The sequence below is a fragment of the Oncorhynchus nerka genome, linkage group LG26 (genome assembly GCF_034236695.1).
Source record: "Oncorhynchus nerka isolate Pitt River linkage group LG26, Oner_Uvic_2.0, whole genome shotgun sequence".
In the NCBI taxonomy this organism is placed as follows: domain Eukaryota; kingdom Metazoa; phylum Chordata; class Actinopteri; order Salmoniformes; family Salmonidae; genus Oncorhynchus; species Oncorhynchus nerka.
Window position 1 is genome coordinate 55456777 of NC_088421.1, and position 7500 is coordinate 55464276.

General features: G+C 51.7%; 1 long non-coding RNA gene and 1 pseudogene across 1 annotated transcript in view; both read right to left on the reverse strand.

The window, feature by feature from the left end:
* LOC135564841 (uncharacterized) overlaps window positions 1-72 on the reverse strand; it is a 1329-nt gene extending 1257 nt beyond the window's left edge. The window contains exon 1 of the long non-coding RNA XR_010461288.1: window positions 1-72. This exon is cut by the window's left edge and continues 156 nt beyond it. This is a non-coding gene — a long non-coding RNA (uncharacterized LOC135564841).
* Window positions 1-7500, reverse strand: part of LOC135564927 (cytosolic Fe-S cluster assembly factor nubp1-like) — a 17712-nt pseudogene that overhangs the window by 5878 nt on the left and 4334 nt on the right.

The following is a 7500-nucleotide window of genomic DNA, read 5'->3' on the forward strand; positions in this document are numbered from 1 at the left end:
TCTATAGACCTGACTTACTGCATAGCTGTGGGTCTATAGACCTGACTTACTGCATAGCTGTGGATCTATAGACCTGACTTACTGCATGGTGTGGATCTATAGACCTGGCTTACTGCATAGCTGTGGTGTGGGTCTATAGACCTGACTTACTGCATAGCTGTGGATCTATAGACCAGACTTACTGTATAGCTGTGGTATCTATAGACCTGACTTACTGTATAGCTGTGGTTTGGAGTCTATAGACCTGACTTACTGCATAGCTGTGGATCTATAGACCTGACTTACTGCATAGCTGTGGATCTATAGACCTGACTTACTGCATAGCTGTGGGTCTATAGACCTGACTTACTGCATAGCTGTGGGTCTATAGACCTGACTTACTGCATAGCTGTGGATCTATAGACCTGACTTACTGCTGTGGGTCTATAGCTGTGGATCTATAGACCTGACTTACTGCATAGCTGTGGATCTATAGACCTGACTTACTGCATGGTGTGGATCTATAGACCTGACTTACTGTATAGCTGTAGTTTGGGTCTATAGACCTGACTTACTGCATAGCTGTGGATCTATAGACCAGACTTACTGTATAGCTGTGGATCTATAGACCTGACTTACTGTATAGCTGTGGTTTGGGTCTATAGACCTGACTTACTGCATAGCTGTGGATCTATAGCCCTGACTTACTGCATAGCTGTGGATCTATAGACCTGACTTACTGCATAGCTGTGGATCTATAGACCTGACTTACTGCATAGCTGTGGATCTATAGACCTGACTTCCTGTATAGCTGTGGATCTATAGACCTGACTTACTGCATAGCTGTGGATCTATAGACCTGACTTACTGCATATCTGTGGATCTATAGACCTGACTTACTGCATATCTGTGGATCTATAGACCTGACTTACTGCATATCTGTGGATCTATAGACCTGGCTTACTGCATGGCTGTGGATCTATAGACCTGACTTACTGCATAGCTGTGGTGTGGGTCTATAGACCTGGCTTACTGCATGGCTGTGGATCTATAGACCTGACTTACTGCATAGCTGTGGGTCTATAGACCTGACTTACTGCATAGCTGTGGGTCTATAGACCTGGCTTACTGCATAGCTGTGGATCTATAGACCTGACTTACTGCATAGCTGTGGATCTATAGACCTGACTTACTGCATAGCTGTGGTGTGGATCTATAGACCTGACTTACTGCATAGCTGTGGTCCAGTACCTATCCTGGGGTCCAGTAGGACTGGTACTAACACAGCTATCTGTAGTCCAGTATCTATCCTGGGGTCCAGTATCTACCCTGGGGTCCAGTACCTATCCTGTGGTCCAGTATCTATCCTGGGGTCCAGTATCTATCCTGGGGTCCAGTAGGACTGGTACTAACACAGTACTAACACAGTACCTATCTGTAGTCCAGTATCTATCCTGGGGTCCAGTACCTATCCTGGGGTCCAGTACCTATCCTGGGGTCCAGTATCTAGTGGGGTCTATCATCCTGGGTCAGTAGGACTGGTACTAACACAGCTATCTGTAGTCCAGTACCTATCCTGGGGTCCAGTACCTATCCTGGGGTCCAGTACCTATCCTGTCCAGGTCCAGTATCTATCCTGGGGTCAGTATCTATCCTGTGGTCAGTATCTATCCTGGGGTCCAGTATCTATCCTGGGTTCCAGTACCTGTACTATCCTGCTATCTGGGTCAGTACCTATCCTGGGGTCCAGTACCTATCCTGGGGTCCAGTACCTATCCTGGGGTCAGTACCTATCCTGGGGTCAGTAGGACTGGTACTAACACAGCTATCTGTAGTCCAGTACCTATCCTGGGGTCCAGTCCTATCCTGGGGTCCAGTACCTATCCTGGGGTCCAGTACCTATCCTGGGGTCCAGTAGGACTGGTACTAACACAGCTATCTGTGGTCCAGTACCTATCCTGGGTTCCAGTGGGACTCGTCCCAGGGTAAGGTTCATCTCTTCACATCCTCTCTGCTCCTCCCGTGGTGGGGGAAGATCTGAGGTACTAACGTGTTCTTGAGGAGGGGGAGAGACGAGGGGAGAGAGAGGAGAGGAGGGGTACCGAGATGGGGGTCCAGAGGCGAGGAGAGAGAGGAGAGGGGAGACCTATCCTGGGGTCCAGTACCTAGGGATAGGAGGGAGTACCTATCCGAGATGGGGGGGGTCCAGGAGGAGAGAGGGGAAGGGAGAGAGCTAGAGGGAGGAGGAGAGAGAGGGGGTCCAGAGGGAGAGGGAGAGCAGAGAGGGAGAGTTCAGATCTTCACAGGGGATCCTCTCTGAGGAGGAGAGAGAGAGGGAGGGGGAAGATCTGAGGGAGAGAGTTCTTGAGGAGGGGGAGACGAGGGAGAGAGAGAGAGGGGGAGAGAGGGGAGAGAGATAGAGAGGGGAGGGGAGAGAGAGGGAGAGAGATGGGGGGAGAGAGAGAGAGAGGGTTACACATCATGCAAATGAAAGGTGTCTGTCTTCATGAGAGAAAATTATACATTGTCCACATATATATACACATATATATATACACATATATATATAAATAAATAAAACTCTCACCTTGCATTTGGGACAGACAAACCCACTCATGTTCTCCACCACTCCTATGATGGGTAGCTGGACCTTCTGACAGAACCTGATCTCCTTCCTGACATCCTGAAGAGATACCTCCTGGAGAGGGGGGAGAGAGGGAGGGAGGAGGGGGAGAGAGAGGGAGTGGGGGAGAGGAGTGAGGGAGGGAGGGGAGAGAGAGTGAGGGAGGAGGGGGGAGAGAGAGGGAGGGAGGAGGGGTGAGAGATGTTGGTATTACAGACTAAGTCAGGGAGAGGTTGAACATGTCAGTGAAGACAATTGCCAGTCAGCTGCGGAGTGCGTGATCACACAGTCATCTGGAACAGCTGATGCTCTCATGCAAGTTTCAGTGTTACTTTCCTCCAATCGAGCATAGAAGTGATTTAGCTCGTCTGGTAGGCTCGTGTCACTGGGCAGCTCGCGGCTGGGCTTCCCTCTTGTAGTCTGTAATGGTTTGCAAGCCCTGTGTGTGGCCTACTACTACTACTACAGGCCCTGTGTGTGGCCTACTACTACTACTACAGGCCCTGTGTGTGGCCTACTACTACTACAGGCCCTGTGTGGCCTACTACTACTACAGGCCCTGTGTGTGGCCTACTACTACTAGGCCCTGTGTGTGGCCCTACTACTACTACAGGCCCTGTGTGTGGCCTACTACTACTACAGGCCCTGTGTGTGGCCTACTACTACTACAGGCCCTGTGTGTGGCCTACTACTTCTACAAGCCCTGTGTGTGGCCTACTACTACTACTAAAAGCCCTGTGTGTGGCCTACTACTACTACTACAAGCCCTGTGTGTGGCCTACTACTACTACAAGCCCTGTGTGTGGCCTACTACTACTACAGGCCCTGTGTGTGGCCTACTACTACTACAGGCCCTGTGTGTGGCCTACTACTACTACAGGCCCTGTGTGTGGCCTACTACTACTACAGGCCCTGTGTGTGGCCTACTACTACTACAGGCCCTGTGTGTGGCCTACTACTACTACAGGCCCTGTGTGTGGCCTACTACTTCTACAAGCCCTGTGTGTGGCCTACTACTACTACTACAAGCCCTGTGTGTGGCCTACTACTACAAGCCCTGTGTGTGGCCTACTACTACTACTACAAGCCCTGTGTGTGGCCTACTACTACTACTACAAGCCCTGTGTGTGGCCTACTACTACTACAGGCCCTGTGTGTGGCCTACTACTACTACAGGCCCTATGTGTGGCCTACTACTACTAATACAGGCCCTGTGTGTGGCCTACTACTACAGGCCCTGTGTGTGGCCTACTACTACTACTACAGGCCCTGTGTGTGGCCTACTACTACTACTACAGGCCCTGTGTGTGGCCTACTACTACTACTACAGGCCATGTGTGTGGCCTACTACTACAGGCCCTGTGTGTGGCCTACTACTACAGGCCTGTGTGTGGCCTACTACTACTACAGGCCCTGTGTGTGGCCTACTACTACTACAGGCCCTGTGTGGCCTACTACTACAGGCCCTGTGTGGCCTACTACTACAGGCCCTGTGTGTGGCCTACTACTACTACAGGCCCTGTGTGTGGCCTACTACTACTACAAGCCCTGTGTGTGGCCTACTACTACTACTACAGGCCCCTGTGTGGCCCTACTACTACTACAGGCCCTGTGTGTGGCCTACTACTACAGGCCCTGTGTGTGGCCTACTACTACTACTACAGGCCCTGTGTGTGACCTACTACTACTACAGGCCCTGTGTGGCCTACTACTACTACAGGCCCTGTGTGTGGCCTACTACTACAGGCCCTGTGTGTGGCCTACTACTACTTACTACAAGCCCTGTGTGTGGCCTACTTCTACTACTACTACAGGCCCTGTGTGTGGCCTACTACTACTACAGGCCCTGTGTGTGGCCTACTACTACTACTACAGGCCTACTACAAGCCCTGTGTGGCCTACTACTACAAGCCCTGTGTGCCTACTACTACAGGCCCTGTGTGGCCCCTAGCCTACTACTACAGGCCCTGTGTGTGGCCTACTACTACTACTACAAGCCCCTGTGTGTGGCCTACTACTACTACAAGCCCTGTGTGGCCTACTACTACTACAACAGGCATACTACCCTGTGTGTGGCCTACTACTACTACTACAGGCCCTGTGTGTGGCCTACTACTACTACTACAGGCCCTGTGTGTGGCCTACTACTACAAGCCCTGTGTGTGGCCTACTACTACTACCTGTGTGTGGCCTACTACTACTACAAGCCCTGTGTGTGGCCTACTACTACTACTACAGGCCCTGTGTGTGGCCTACTACAACTGGCCTACTACTACAGGCCCTGTGTGTGGCCTACTACTACTACAGGCCCTGTGTGTGGCCTACTACTACTACTACAAGCCCTGTGTGTGGCCTACTACTACAAGCCCTGTGTGTGGCCTACTACTACTACAGGCCCTACTGTGTGGCCTACTACTACTACTACAGGCCCTGTGTGTGGCTACTACTACTACTACAGGCCCTGTGTGTGGCATACTACTACAGGCCCTGTGTGTGGCCTACTACTACTACAAGCCCTGTGTGTGGCCTACTACTACTACAGGCCCTGTGTGTGGCCTACTACTACTACAGGCCCATGTGTGGCCTACTACTACTACTACAGGCCCTGTGTGTGGCCTACTACACTGACTACAGGCCCTACTACTACTACTACAGGCCCTGTGTGTGGCCTGCTACTACTACAAGCCCTGTGTGTGGCCTACTACTACTACTACTACAAGCCCTGTGTGTGGCCTACTACTACTACAAGCCCTGTGTGTGGCATACTACTACTACTACAAGCCCTGTGTGTGGCATACTACTACTACTACAAGCCCTGTGTGTGGCATACTACTACTACTACAGGCCCTGTGTGTGGCCTACTACTACAGGCCCTGTGTGTGGCCTACTACTACAAGCCCTGTGTGTGGCCTACTACTACTACTACAAGCCCTGTGTGTGGCCTACTACTACTACTACAAGCCCTGTGTGTGGCCTACTACTACAAGCCCTGTGTGTGGCCTACTACTACAAGCCCTGTGTGTGGCCTACTACTACAAGCCCTGTGTGTGGCCTACTACTACTACTAATACAGGCCCTGTGTGTGGCATACTACTACTACAGGCCCTGTGTGTGGCCTACTACTACTACAAGCCCTGTGTGTGGCCTACTACTACTACAGGCCCTGTGTGTGGCATAAACTACTACCAAGACCCTGTGTGTGGCCTACTACTACTACAGGCCCTGTGTGGCCTACTACTACTACTAGACAAGCCCTGGTGTGGCCTACTACTACTACAGGCCCTGTGTGTGGCCTACTACTACTACAGGCCCTGTGTGTGGCCTACTACTACTACTACAGGCCCTGTGTGTGGCCTACTACTACTACAGGCCCTGTGTGTGGCCTACTACTACTACTACAGGCCCTGTGTGTGGCCTACTACTACTACTACAGGCCCTGTGTGTGGCCTACTACTACTACTACTACAGGCCCTGTGTGTGGCATACTACTACTACAGACCCTGTGTGTGGCATACTACTACTACAGACCCTGTGTGTGGCCTACTACTACTACAGGCCCTGTGTGTGGCCTACTACTACTACAAGCCCTGTGTGTGGCCTACTACTACAGGCCCTGTGTGTGGCCTACTACTACTACTACAGGCCCTGTGTGTGGCCTACTACTACTACAGGCCCTGTGTGTGGCCTACTACTACTACTACAGGCCCTGTGTGTGGCCTACTACTACTACTACAGGCCCTGTGTGTGGCCTACTACTACTACTACAGGCCCTGTGTGTGGCCTACTACTACTACTACTACAGGCCGTGTGTGTGGCATACTACTACTACAGACCCTGTGTGTGGCATACTACTACTACAGACCCTGTGTGTGGCCTACTACTACTACAGGCCCTGTGTTGGCCTACTACTACTACTACAGGCCCTGTGTGTAAACCACTACTACAGACAGGCCCTGTGTGGCCTACTACTACTACTACACAGGCCGTGTGTGTGGCACCTACTACAGACCCTGGTGTGGCAACTACTACTACAGACCCTGTGTGTGGCCTACTACCCACTACAGGCCCTGTGTGTGGCCTACTACTACTACAAGCCCTGTGTGTGGCCTACTACTACAGGCCCTGTGTGTGGCCTACTACTACTACTACAGGCCCTGTGTGTGGCCTACTACTACTACTACTACAAGCCCTGTGTGTGGCCTACTACTACTACTCAGGCCCTGTGTGTGGCCTACTACTACTACAGGCCCTGGTGGTCTACTACACTACTACAGGCCCATCTACCCAGACTACTACTACTACAGGCCCTGTGTGTGGTCTACTACTACTTACTACAGGCCCTGTGTGTGGTCTACTACTACTACTACTACAGGCCCTGTGTGTGGTCTACTACTACTACAGGCCCTGTGTGTGGTCTACTACTACTCACACTACGGGGCTGTAGTGGAGCAGGTTGAGAGCTTCAAGTTCCTTGGCGTCCACATCACCAACAAACTAACATGGTCCAAAACACACCAAGACAGTCGTGAGGAGGGCACGTCAAAACCTTTTCCCCCTCAGGAGACTGAAAAGATTTGGCATTGGTCCTCAGATCCTCAAAAGGTTCTACAGCTGCACCATCGAGAGCACTACCTGATACGACAACTGCTTGGCCTCCGACCGCAAGGCACTACAGAGGGTAGTGCGTACAGCCCAGCACATCACATCACCGGGGCCAAGCTTCCTGCCACCCAGGACCTCTATACCAGGCGGTGTCAGAGGAAGAGCCCTAAAAATTGTCAGAGACTCCAGCCACCCCAGTCATAGACTGTTCTCTCTGCTACCGCACGGCAAGCTGTACGGAAGTGCCAAGAAACAACATCCGTTATATATAAACTACCTGGTTGCCGTGGCGACGT